This window comes from Oryctolagus cuniculus, chromosome 3, assembly GCF_051225735.1.
Source record: "Oryctolagus cuniculus isolate XC-2025 breed Fujian yellow rabbit chromosome 3, ASM5122573v1, whole genome shotgun sequence".
In the NCBI taxonomy this organism is placed as follows: Eukaryota; Metazoa; Chordata; class Mammalia; order Lagomorpha; family Leporidae; genus Oryctolagus; species Oryctolagus cuniculus.
Genome location: NC_142869.1, coordinates 9,351,306 through 9,363,371, shown reverse-complemented (window position 1 = coordinate 9,363,371; position 12,066 = coordinate 9,351,306). Strand labels below are relative to the sequence as shown.

The following is a 12,066-nucleotide window of genomic DNA, read 5'->3' as shown; positions in this document are numbered from 1 at the left end:
AATTTCCTAGAACTGTTCCCAGGCCAGTGTTGGGCAAATGAATGAATAGAATAAAAAATATAATAATTACAGTAACAGCTAGCATTCACTGGGGGATAATATGTGCCTTTATGTGAATTATTTCCTTTAACCTCGCTGTAATAGTGGGATGAAAGAACTATCAGTATCCCTACTTTGCAGACAAGAAAAAAAAATGTGAAGAGCCCTGTAGAAGTCTAAGTAGTCAGGGGCCGCTGTTGTGTGCAACAGGTTAAGCCACCTCCTGCAACCGTGGCTTCCCACATGGACACTGGTTCCAGCCCCAACTGCTCTACTTCTGATAGAGATACCTGCTAATGCACCTGGGAATAAAATCGAAGATAAACCAAGTTCTCCCATGTGGAAAACCTGGACAGAGTTCCAGGCTCCTGTCTTCAGCTTGGCCCAGACCCGGACATTGCAGCCATTTGGAGAATGAACCAGCAGACAGAAAATGTCTCTGTCTCTCTGTCTGTCTGTCTCTCACTCTCTCTCTCTTCCTCCCTCCTTCTCTCTCTCTTTCCTTCCATCCCTACATCCCTACTCTGCCTTTTGAAAAAAAATAAAAATTTTAAAGTCTTCATAGTTAGTAGATGACAGAGCTGGGACACAAAGCCCAAGCTGTCTACTGTTACTGCACAGAAGAACCAATTAAGACAATATTCTGATGTGTAAGCATAACTAGGATTTATTCTATGAAGCAGAACAGCAGAAATAGGAGAATTATTGATCAAGTCAAAATAAAAGAAAAAAATGATTTTTGGAAGGCAATCACTCTAGTTACATGTCTACACATACAGTTGTAAACATTAATATAATCTACAAAAAAAATCTACATGCACTATTCCAAGTAGAAATAAAAGTGTGTAAAACGGAGAAATAAAGGTTATGACTTTGAGGAGCCCCAATATTTCAGTAAAGCCAAGAGAAGTGTGGCATGTGAATACCAGGGAAAGCACTACCAGGAGGCCAGATCGCAGATGGTCTCAAAATATTCCTAAAGAGTGCGTTTCGGGGCCGACGCTGCGGTGTGGTGGGTTAAAGCCCTGGTCTGAAGCACTGGCATCCCATATGGGTGCCGGTTCTGGTCACAGCTGCTCCTCTTCTGATCCATCTCTCTGCTGTGGCCCAGGAGGGCAGTGGAGGATGGCCCAAGTTCTTGGGCCCCTGCACCCACATGGGAGACCTGGAAGAAGCTCCTGGCTCCTGGCTTCGGATTGGCTCAGCTCTGGCTGTTGCAGTCATCTGAGGAGTGAACCAGCGGATGGAAGACCCCTCTCTCTGTCTCTACCTCTCTCTGTAACTCTGTCTTTCAAATAAATAAAATAAATCTTTAAAAAAGAGTGCATTTCATTCCAAGGTCAGTGGACACCATCTGTTTACGTTAAAAAAAAAAAAAAACACAACAGTCCTAATTCTAGGCAGTCTGGAAGGTGAATCAGAGCAGGCTGAGACTGGAAGCAGGCACCAAGTGGTTAGCAGAGTAACTGAGGTGAGAGGTTGTGATGGCCAGTTGGTAGCAATAGGGACAAAGAACAGAGCTAAATTGGAGAATGATTTTATACGTAACAATGCCAATTCAGGGACCAGCGACCTGCAGAAGCAAGAGAGAGTGGACAGAGCTCAGGAGTGAAAACCCCAAATGCCAGCAGGAGTCAAGTGGACACTGCTGATCAGGCGAACAGGCCACGTATTTCACAATAGGTGTGACAAGTACTTGAGCAAACTAGAGAAAGCATTCCCATCCACAGGGTGTGGCCACCATTCACCTGCACCCCACTGGAAATATGGAGCTAGGTATCAGATGATCCAAATTTTTAAGAAAAGTCTGAAAAACAGATTTTTGTTGAGCCTTTTTCTACTTTAAAGTATTAACAAATCATTTCTCAAATAAAACATGTCTGTGAGTCATGTACGGTGACTTCTTCGTGTGACTTAATGTGACACAGCATGGACTTTGGATCTGAAGGGACTTGGCATTAAATACCACCTCAGTCCATTAAACTGTGGCACCTTAGGCTAGAACTACCCTGACCACTGCTTCTGAATTTCTGGAATGGAGATATTAACATCTACAATTTATACTTTTCACAAAGCTTAAGAGCAAAACTGGTGTGAAGTTCTTGGCATAGGGACGCTCCAATAGTTAAGAGTTCAATAAGCAGCAGCTTTAATTACAATGTGGTTCCCTGGTTTCCAGAAGCAAGGAACAATGCGGACGGTGGTGTGACCAACTGCAATGGAAAGCAGGGGAGAAGGTTCTGTTCACAGGGCTGAGAGGTATGAGTCCAGCTTGGTGGACGAGAGTAGAGGTCAGTAGTCACTGGGGAATGCAGACCTAGTGCTCAAGAGAGAGGTATGAACCAGAGGACACAGATGCAGTCACATGCATGCGGGTGGGAACTGAATTCATTAATGCTACCACTTCGGGCAAGTGAACAGAACAAAAAGACAGTTCAAGGCCACACATGGGACAACTGTAACATTTGTAAGCACAAGGAGTAAGAGGAAGCTGAGTCAATTTTGAAAACGCTACTGCTTTGTCTAGTAAAGTTTCTATTTCATTCTGTCCCCCAAGCAATTGTTATCCTCTTATTCATAAGACACCCTTTTGAAAATGACTCACGTGGGCTTCAGCCACACCCTAGATGACCTGAGGAGAAGCAGGAACAGAGTTTTATAACACAAAGAAGGCAGAGCCCCAAACCAAAGCTCGACTCTTCTCATTAGAAGTGTGACTTTTAGCAGCACACTTAATCATTTTTTGTTTTAACTTCTTTATGTGCAAAGTGGTACTGACCTCTACTAGGCAGAAACCAGAGGACATATAGTATACAGTAAGTGTCTGATTCTCCTTCCTTTGCCAGTGGCTCTGAAGAACTCTTCAGTTGCCTGTATCCTCATAGTTTGTGAATAAAGCAATTGGAAGGGGCCTAACCTAGCAGTCAGCCTCTGTAACGTGATCAAATCTAACAACTGCAAAAATCTGACAGAGTTGTGTCCCTGCCTATAAATAAAGCAGGAGACAAAGTCAGTACACAGAAACCAATTGCATTTATTTATTTTTTCAATCCAATTGTATTTATATATGCTAATAATAACTAGAAATTCTTAAAAATTTTAATAGTATTTAAAATACAAAGTAGGAATAAATTTAACAGAAGCTAAACAAAAGGTCTCTACACATAAAACTAGAAAGCATTTATTAAAAAAATTAAAATACCCAAATAATGAGAAGATACACCATGTTCATGAATTCAAAAGCTTAATTTTATTAAGATTAATTCTCCCCAAATTGACTGACTACAGTACCAATTATTTGTGGTGTCTATTGGTTGTAACCAAACAAAATTCTAATTGATAAACTATGCCAGCCCAATCAAGTAATTAATTTTTATATGTCTTGGACTCCTCATTTGTTAAAAATGTGAGTAATAGAACACATCCCTGTGCATCAAGTGGCTACATTTGTACTAATAGAAAGAGGAGGAGAAAGAGGAGGATACACAGTGTTAAAAGTAATAACAAATCGCTACTGGCTACTCACTCAGACACCATGCTGAGCAATTGGTAGCTATTATCTTTCATTTATCACATCCACTGGCTCAAATAGAGTCTACCATTTTCCACTTTTACAGACGAAGGCTTAGAGACTTGATTTAGGGAACTAATCTAGGAACACTGAACTAGTGAACAGGAAAAGCAAGATTCAAACTGAGATCTCACTCTAAATCTGAGCTCTTAAGTCCTGTGCAATATGCTGCCTCACGGAGGAGAGTTTATTTAAAAGCTCTTGACAAGCAGAAGGTGCCACGATGGCATAAGAAACTGCAGCGGCCGGCGCCGCGGCTCACTAGGCTGATCCTCCGCCTTGCGGCGCCGGCACACCGGGTTCTGGTCCCGGTTGGGGCGCCGGATTCTGTCCCGGTTGCCCCTCTTCCGGGCCAGCTCTCTGCTGTGGCCAGGGAGTGCAGTGGAGGATGGCCCAGGTGCTTGGGCCCTGCGCCCCATGGGAGACCAGGAAAAGCACCTGGCTCCTGGCTCCTGCCATCGGATCAGCGTGGTGCGCCGGCCGCAGTGCGCCGGCCGCGGCGGCCATTGGAGGGTGAACCAGCGGCAAGGGAAGACCTTTCTCTCTGTCTCTCTCTCACACTGTCCACTCTGCCTGTCAAAAAAAAAAAAAAAAAAAAAAAAAAGAAACTGCAGCAAGATTAAATCTACCACTGTCATAGATTCCTTAATTTAAGACAGTTTTAGAAAACTTAAATTACTTAGCAATTAGAAACTTTGTACTCTGCATTGGCACAAATGTCCCGTGCTTGATTAGCCTACTGGGTCTCTGTATTTCCACTATCACATGGAAGATAAATTTTAATGTAATTATGAAACTTGAGTCCTAAGGGGTATATATATATGCTATCAATCCATTACAAAAATCATGTCATTTTAAAAGTAACTCAGATATCAAATTAAAAGTCAACATGGCAACAGGTGTAGGCGTGGTCTACAAATCTGTCGATCAAAAGCAGATTTAGGACAATGTGGGTCTTTGCCTCAGATTTCATGTTACAGGTGTGTTAATGGCTAATTTTTGAAATTTTGAATCACAACTGGAATGTAAACATTATACTGATAATAAATAGAAAGCTTGAATGTTACACAGTTCCAAAAATTAAACCGTAGGCCAGATAAGAAACCAAGTACATTCAGTAGTGAGATACATAAATAACACCTACGTAAGTGATTCCAAACTCAGATAGAGTGTTATGTGAGTCTGATTTCCTCTGCCAAAATAGAGGAGTCTGAAAGTCGAAGCTAAGTCACAGATTGGTACAAAGCACATTTCTGTGTTGAATGTCCAGAGTGGAGGGCAGAGCCGTGAGTGTGATAAAAAGGTATTTTATGACACAAGGTGGAAAAGGTCATGGGTGAGCTGCAGCTGGGACTCAGCCAGGAAAGATCTTGTCTTCCCGAGAAACATTCTACAAATGGACCAAGACCTTTGTCCTCTTTCACTTCTCTCCATCCTCCAACATTCTCCTCCCTCAATGCCTATATACAGACACACATTATATGTAGAGTTTTAAACTCCATGTCCAATACCAAGAATCTCTCTGCTTTTCACATTCCCACACAATGGTATGCTCTCAAAATGAAATTTCAGATTAACTCTTGCTAAAGTTTCTCTTTATAACAACATAAAAATCACAATAATTTTTATTTGAGAAGCAGAGCACCCATCCACAAGTTTACTCTCCAAAAGCCCAGGATCCAGGAACTCAATCCAGGTCTCCCATGTGGGTAGCGAGGACTCAAGTTCCTGAGCCGTCATCTGCTGCGTCTCAGGGTGCACCTTAGCAGGCAGTTGGAATCAGGAGCAGAGTGAGACTGAAACTCAGACACTTTGATACGAAATACAGACTCCACAAGTGGGCAGACTAAGCCATATAATTCTTTAAGAGTTCTGACTGATGACTACATCAGTAATGATCTTTTAAGGTAAATGATCTGAAAATTCCCTTTGCAGAATATGCAAAACAAATGAACCAGGTGGAAAAGGCAAGAGGATTGGAAAACAAAATTAAACATTCATGTTCAAGTACATGCCTAGGTACACGTAAACTCCAAAATTATTAGGAGCTATAAGAAGGATCTGCAAAAAGTTCATGAACACGCACATTATAGAAAGAATACACATGATTTCAAAAATTTATGCACCAAGATAAGTTTACTTTGTAATCCCATTTTTCACATTTTTTTTTTTATTTATTTGTCAGGTAGAGTTATAGACAGTGAGAGAGAGAGACAGAGAGAAAGGTCTTCCTTCCATTGGTTCACTCCCCAAATGGCCGCCACAGCCAGCGCTCCGCCAATCCTAAGCCAGGAGCCAGGTGCTTCTTCCTGGTCTCCCACGCAGGTGCAGGGGTCCAAGTACCTGGACCATCCTCCACTGCCCTCACGGGCCACAGCAGAGAGCTGGACTGGAAGAGGAGCAACTAAAACTAGAACCTGGTACCCATATGGGATGCCAGTGCCACAGGTGAAGGATCAACCAAGTCAGCCACAGTGCCGCCCCCACATATGTTTTGAAGTAGCTTCATAGATAGAAAGCAAATAGAATATGGTTTATCGAGTACTATAAGTCATAAAAATAATAGTAGTATTTCTCGAGTGGCTAAAAGATGAACATAATAGAAGAATTATATAGAATTATATAGTCCTAACTGGAGCTAATAAGCAAATATTTTTGGATTTGCAATTTTCCTTGTAGGGTAGAAAATGAAAAATTGTTTGATAAGGCTACCCAAAAATGTAGAGAGAATAACAAACATAGAAATATCTCTAGGGTGGAACAGTTCAAGTGATGCGTAGAGGGTGAACATCAGGAATGTTGGAAAGAAAACACAAAAGCTCCAAGGAAAGACTGACTCCAACACATGGCAGCAATGTCAGCAGCCAAGAGACTTAAAAGAACTGATTGCAACAAAGGAACAGTTTAGAAAAGAATGAAAGATTAAAGAAACAAAATAAAGGGTAGTGTTTGCCACAATGGTTAAACCACTGCTTGAGCACTCCTATCTCACAACAGAGTGCATGGATTTGAACGGTAGCTCCAGTCCCAAGTCTAGCTTTCTACTAATGCACACCCTGGGAGGCAGCAGGTACAGGCTCAAGTAGGAGTCTCTGCCACTCACATGAGACACCCAGATTGAGTGCCCAGCTCCTGGCTTCAGTGGGCATTGAAGGGTGAACCAGTGGAAGCGCACTCACTTACTCATTGTCTTTTAAACAAATAAAATGAATTTCTTAAGAAAATATTAATGAATAAAACTAGAAATAGAACTGGAAAAGGAATCTAAGGAATAAGGGGTTAATGCCAAAAACTGTAATTTAGATAGCTGATTATTCCTTCAAATTTTGCATTTAAATCAATATTTAGATGAATATGCCTACTGAATATTTATTATGTAAATAAAAAGAAAACATCTTTGAGATATACCTATTATAGAAATTAGGTATTTGTGGCCAAAACAAAATATTTCTGGAAGGTTAAAACATTTCTGGAAGGTTTTAAATTGCAAGACAATGAAGTAATTCTATGTATTATTAGAAAGCTATCTAAATGTCAGAAAATTATGCAATATTAATCAGGGAAAATGTGGAATAAAGTGATAGTGGTAATTTTGCTAATAAAGACCATTTCCATGTAAAAATGATATGCACAGGAACTTAAAATTTAAATAATAATAATTCAAGTCAGAAGGAGTCATACCACTTTGTCTCCTCTCAACTCCCACATCCAGCCCATCAGTGGATCTTAGAGATCCTATGCCAAAACATATTATGGCCCCAAGTGCTTTGTTCCACCTCTGCTGCCACCATCCTAATGACAGCCACAATTATTTCTCCTCTATTATAATATTTTCCTCTGATGAGATACTGGACTCTATCTTACCCCTATAATCAACTGTCCAAACAGCAACAGAATGATCACCAAATAGAAATATTATCATGGCTTCCAATTATCCTAGAACAAAACACATCTTCCCTCTAATGCTTCAACCCTGACTGACGGCTCATTTTTCAGAAGGTGGCTCCACAGGCCTCCTTTCAGTTCCCAGAAATAAGAAGCCATTCCCCATCTGGAGCCATCTCCACTGCCTGGGAGTCCCCGTTCCCGGCTGCTTACAAAGCTGGATCCTTCTTGCATTTTAATTATTGGCTTAAACATTAGATAGCTCCTTGCTGATCACCCCAGTCTAGTTGCATATCCCTTTCTTATTCAATAGCACAGTACCCTAACTCACTAGTTTCATAGCATTTGAGTTAATTTGTGATGACACAGTTATGTATTGCTTTACCTGTCCATCATCTGTCTTCCTTCAGTAAGACGGTAAATCCTGGAGAAGGAGCCATGTTGCTTTTTCTTATCACTAATCCTCACCATCCAGCATAATGCCTGTGTTATAGGAGGCTTGCATTATAAGTGGGTAGGTGGATGGTGGGTGGATGGGTGGAGGGAAGGATGACAGAGGACACATACTAACAGATTTGTTACACAATACAAATATGAGGTTGACTTGTAAGTATCTGATCTATTTTGTTTTTGCTTGATTTCATAAGATTGGTTTCCCTTATTTTGTATGTTTTTGTCTTCACCTAGTTTTGACTTTAGGAATATTAGTCTCACAAAATAAACAGATTCTCAAAAAAGAAATAGTGGATTGATAAATGTGGGCTGTGTTTTGGATTTTACAATGAGGGAATGTGAAAGGGATGACTATTTGATGATTTTATTATGGTGCTCTGAGTGAATAATCAGTGAATCAAAATGAAGGCAGAAAATTCAGTTTGTCTAAGTTTTCTGCTGATTGGCTTAAAGTATGAAGAAGAAGGTAGAATCTTGACTTTCAGAGGGCTCAATCTTTAGTAGGGGAAATCAAAAAGCCATATCTGAGATGATGAGGGTACAAGTTGAAATCATCATTTTTTTCAGGGAAAAGTGTGAACACAGTCCCTCGCTACCACAAATTATGCAGTCGAGTTTCCCACATTTGGGGAAATAGCAAGGGTCAGCACATCAGAGTGCAATGGATAAGCCTCGCCCTGGGAAAACCGCATTCATGCTCACAGTATCTCCCCTGCCAGGTAAGTACTGAAGTCATTTTAATTCCTGCAAACACTTGTGGCTTGGAGGGGCAGCCCAGGCTGACAGCTGGGGATCAGTGTGTGTGGTACCAGGTCCAAGTGTGGCTCTAACTACTACGAGCTGCACAGGTCAGCAAAATCTCACTGGAAAGTTGGATTTTTGCATTGGAACTCAAAGAAAGCCTGAGGTTTGACTCAGCAGGCAAAGAAAAGGAATGATAGAATCAGAGGAGGGATTTTGGCTGATGTTTATGGAAAAATTAATTAGGACCACATTTGTTCTTGTTCAAAGAAAGCAGACAGTTATGCAAGATAAAGAGTAGGAAGAATATCTAGGAAAATCAATTACCAAACTATCAGATACAAAAGACACCCAATAGGATTGTACTTAAAATGTAACTTTCAACTTTTAAGAGAATAAATTTGAAGAAAAATATACCTTAAGGACATTTCCCTAGCAGAAAGAGAAAGACAAATTTAGAACCAAGACAAGAAAATGAAAAATTACTAGGAAAAACACTGAAGAATGTTACAGCAACTTTCCCTAGTTTAGAATAAATAGACGAAAGGGTAGAAAAGATAAATTTACTTGAGGTATATAGTTATATAAGCAAAAAAGTAAACGGTTGTTAACAGTGGAAACTTAGAAGTTTGGTCAGAAGCTTCCTATTTTCCTTTAGGTATTTATCTATCTAACCTATACCACTTGAGATCAACCACACATCTATCTACATCAAGGCCTCACATCCTGGTGAGGGAAACAGATAAAGCAGGTAGAATCATCAATAGTGCTACTGGTATTGCAGCAGATAGAGAAGGCAGATACTGATGGGAGCGCTGGTAAACACTGCAGCCTGGGAGACCTAACTGATGAGACAGGGGAGGGCCACGTGAAGTCCAGAGGAAGAAGCTTCCCCACAAAGGGAGCGCTGGGTGCCAAGTATAAGGTGAATGGCGCCCCCTGGAGGACAAGTTCTAAGTCACTGTGAAGAACAAAAGAAGTTGGAGAGGTGGTCAGGGATACATTGGCCTTGCATCACCTTTGGGCTGGGAAACTGCCCAAAGCTTGACAGGAGGGCAATGAAAAGATACCACCTACGTCTCAGAAGGATCACTCTGTCTCACGCTAACTTGCCACTCAATAGCACCCCATCCATCAAAGTTCTCCAAAACTTGCCCAAAGATGATTTGGCCTCCTCCCTCTTTTACAGCCACATCTGCCTCTATTTCCACTGTCACCACCTGAACTGCACCTGCCATGAAAGCTCCCCTAAATGCCTGGATCAGATTCCTATGCGGTTTCTCTAACTCTTGTCCTCACTCCATCCACTCATTCTCCTTCCACCACAATGATTTCTCCTGCGTGTTGCAGTTCCCCTCTTTCCCGGTAAGTCCTCTCATGGTGCCCTTCCCCACACTCTCGAGGGCCTTCCAATCCCTGCGGTTTGGTGTTTGAAGACCTTCCTGGGCTGACTCCTACTTCTCTCTAGTTGTCCTGCAACTTCATCATGTCCCTCAATTATGCCACCCTGCCGCCCCAGCTCCTCCCCGACCTCACACAAGCTGTGCACTGTGTCTTCCTGGAGAGTCCCTTCCGTGCCTGCAGCCCTAACTTCTTCCTCCGGGTGCTATACATGCTCCAGGCCCACGTAAACCCCACTTCCATTGGAACATTTCCGGACTCTCGCTCCAGTTCTCTTACAGGATGAGAGTTCCCCTTCTCTATCACCTGCTCCATCCCAATCACACTGTCCACTCTGTCTGACAGCTGCTATTCCACAAGACCATGAGGCTTCTGTCTCATTCACAACAAAGCCCTGTGACCACCACAGAACTGCCACAAGGGTAATGAGCCAACAGATAGTATGTGAATGATAAAGCCTTTAGTCCCATACATGCATTATACCACATTTGTATGATGGAATAAAATGTAGCCATTGACAGTTCTTAACAAAGATAACTCATGGAAGAACATTCGGAAAACATCCAGTTAAAGCAGCTCATTATCAAAGAGAGTTAGGGTAAGATCCAATTTTAGCTTTCTGAAAAGGACATTAAAAAGAGAGGCTTCAAAGATATTCACCTAAAATTTAAAGCAGTTCTCTCTTGTAGATGGGATTATGGGGATTGTTTTGCTTTGAGCTCATTTGAGCATAGGTTCCTTTCATAGTCGTGTAAAAATTACAGAAGTTATTTAAAGTGCTACATACACTCTTAGGCCATCACAAAAGGGTGGACTGTGTCAAATGCAGTGGAAAGAGAAGTGGCAAATAGATCATCCAGGTGAATGCCCTGGGTCATGGTGACTGCAGGCATTGCTATTTGGGAGTTGAAAGTGAAGAAGGTACTATAAAAATGACCAACTATTCATAGAAACTATAACCAAATATAATTGGGGCGAGAAGAGTGGTGGGAAAATATCTCAAAAACTGGGCTACATTAACTAGGAGAAGCATAAGCATCTATCTTCAGCTTCCTTTTATAAATAGGATATTAGCAGATGGAATTGGGTTGGAAAAACATGGTCCAAAAAAAGGCCTATTTAATTAAAAATAAAATATGATAATACAATTACCAAAACATTCTTTTACTTTATGACTTTATTGTGTTCAACTTTGTCTCAGGCCTGGATCCCTTTGCATCCACTTAAAGATACTCCCAGGAACAGGAACTGAGGCCTAAATAGTTCAGAAGGTGGCCCAGGGCTGCAACCATGGTATTCTGGCACAAATTAGAGATAGAAATTTTACTTCATCTTCCTCCACAGTTGTGATCTAATGATGGGTGTCTGTAAGCAGATACTTCTGTGACAGGGAAATTATATTCACCCCTAGGATACTTATATTTTCATTGGAAAGGATCCTGTGTATTGAAGATTGCTTCTGGTGTGGAGAAGGAAGCTTTTAACAAAGAGACTTTCCCACAAACGACAACTGTAAACCCCAGACAAAAAGAAAACTAAAAGCAACTCCCTCAAGGCTCTGGAAAATGAAGCAAAGTAGACAGGCTTTGGAGTGTGGTCAACATATGGGGCAGCAGCCAGTGCAGGGTGAGACTGCTGTCTGAGGGACCCACCCCACGGACTAGGTAAAGGGAGGCTGAGACACAGCACTCAACCTGCTCTTTCTGAATGGGGGAACCTGGGAAGGAGCCCAGGCCAGATGCACCATGACGAATGAGGGAGGGCCCTGGAAAAGAAGAGAGGCAGAGAAGGGGATCCCCAAATTCTGGATAAGAACCCTGCCCATGTCTCCAGATGACCCCAGCACTGAAAGCATCCCAAGTGTCTGAGGCCCTGCTTCCTGCAGGCTTTACTGAGTCTAGCCAGTGAGCTCCACCTGCTTACTCTAGCGAACATTCCATCTCGGTTATACAGGAGTTCTCACTTCTATACAATGT

General features: G+C 41.8%; 1 protein-coding gene and 1 non-coding gene across 2 annotated transcripts in view; both read right to left on the bottom strand.

The window, feature by feature from the left end:
• Window positions 1-12,066, bottom strand: part of DNER (delta/notch like EGF repeat containing) — a 423,033-nt gene that overhangs the window by 107,540 nt on the left and 303,427 nt on the right. The window lies entirely within an intron of this gene.
• On the bottom strand, window positions 8,513-8,675 carry LOC127490117 (U1 spliceosomal RNA). The gene has a single exon (XR_007920857.2). It is a non-coding gene; the product is annotated as a U1 spliceosomal RNA (small nuclear RNA).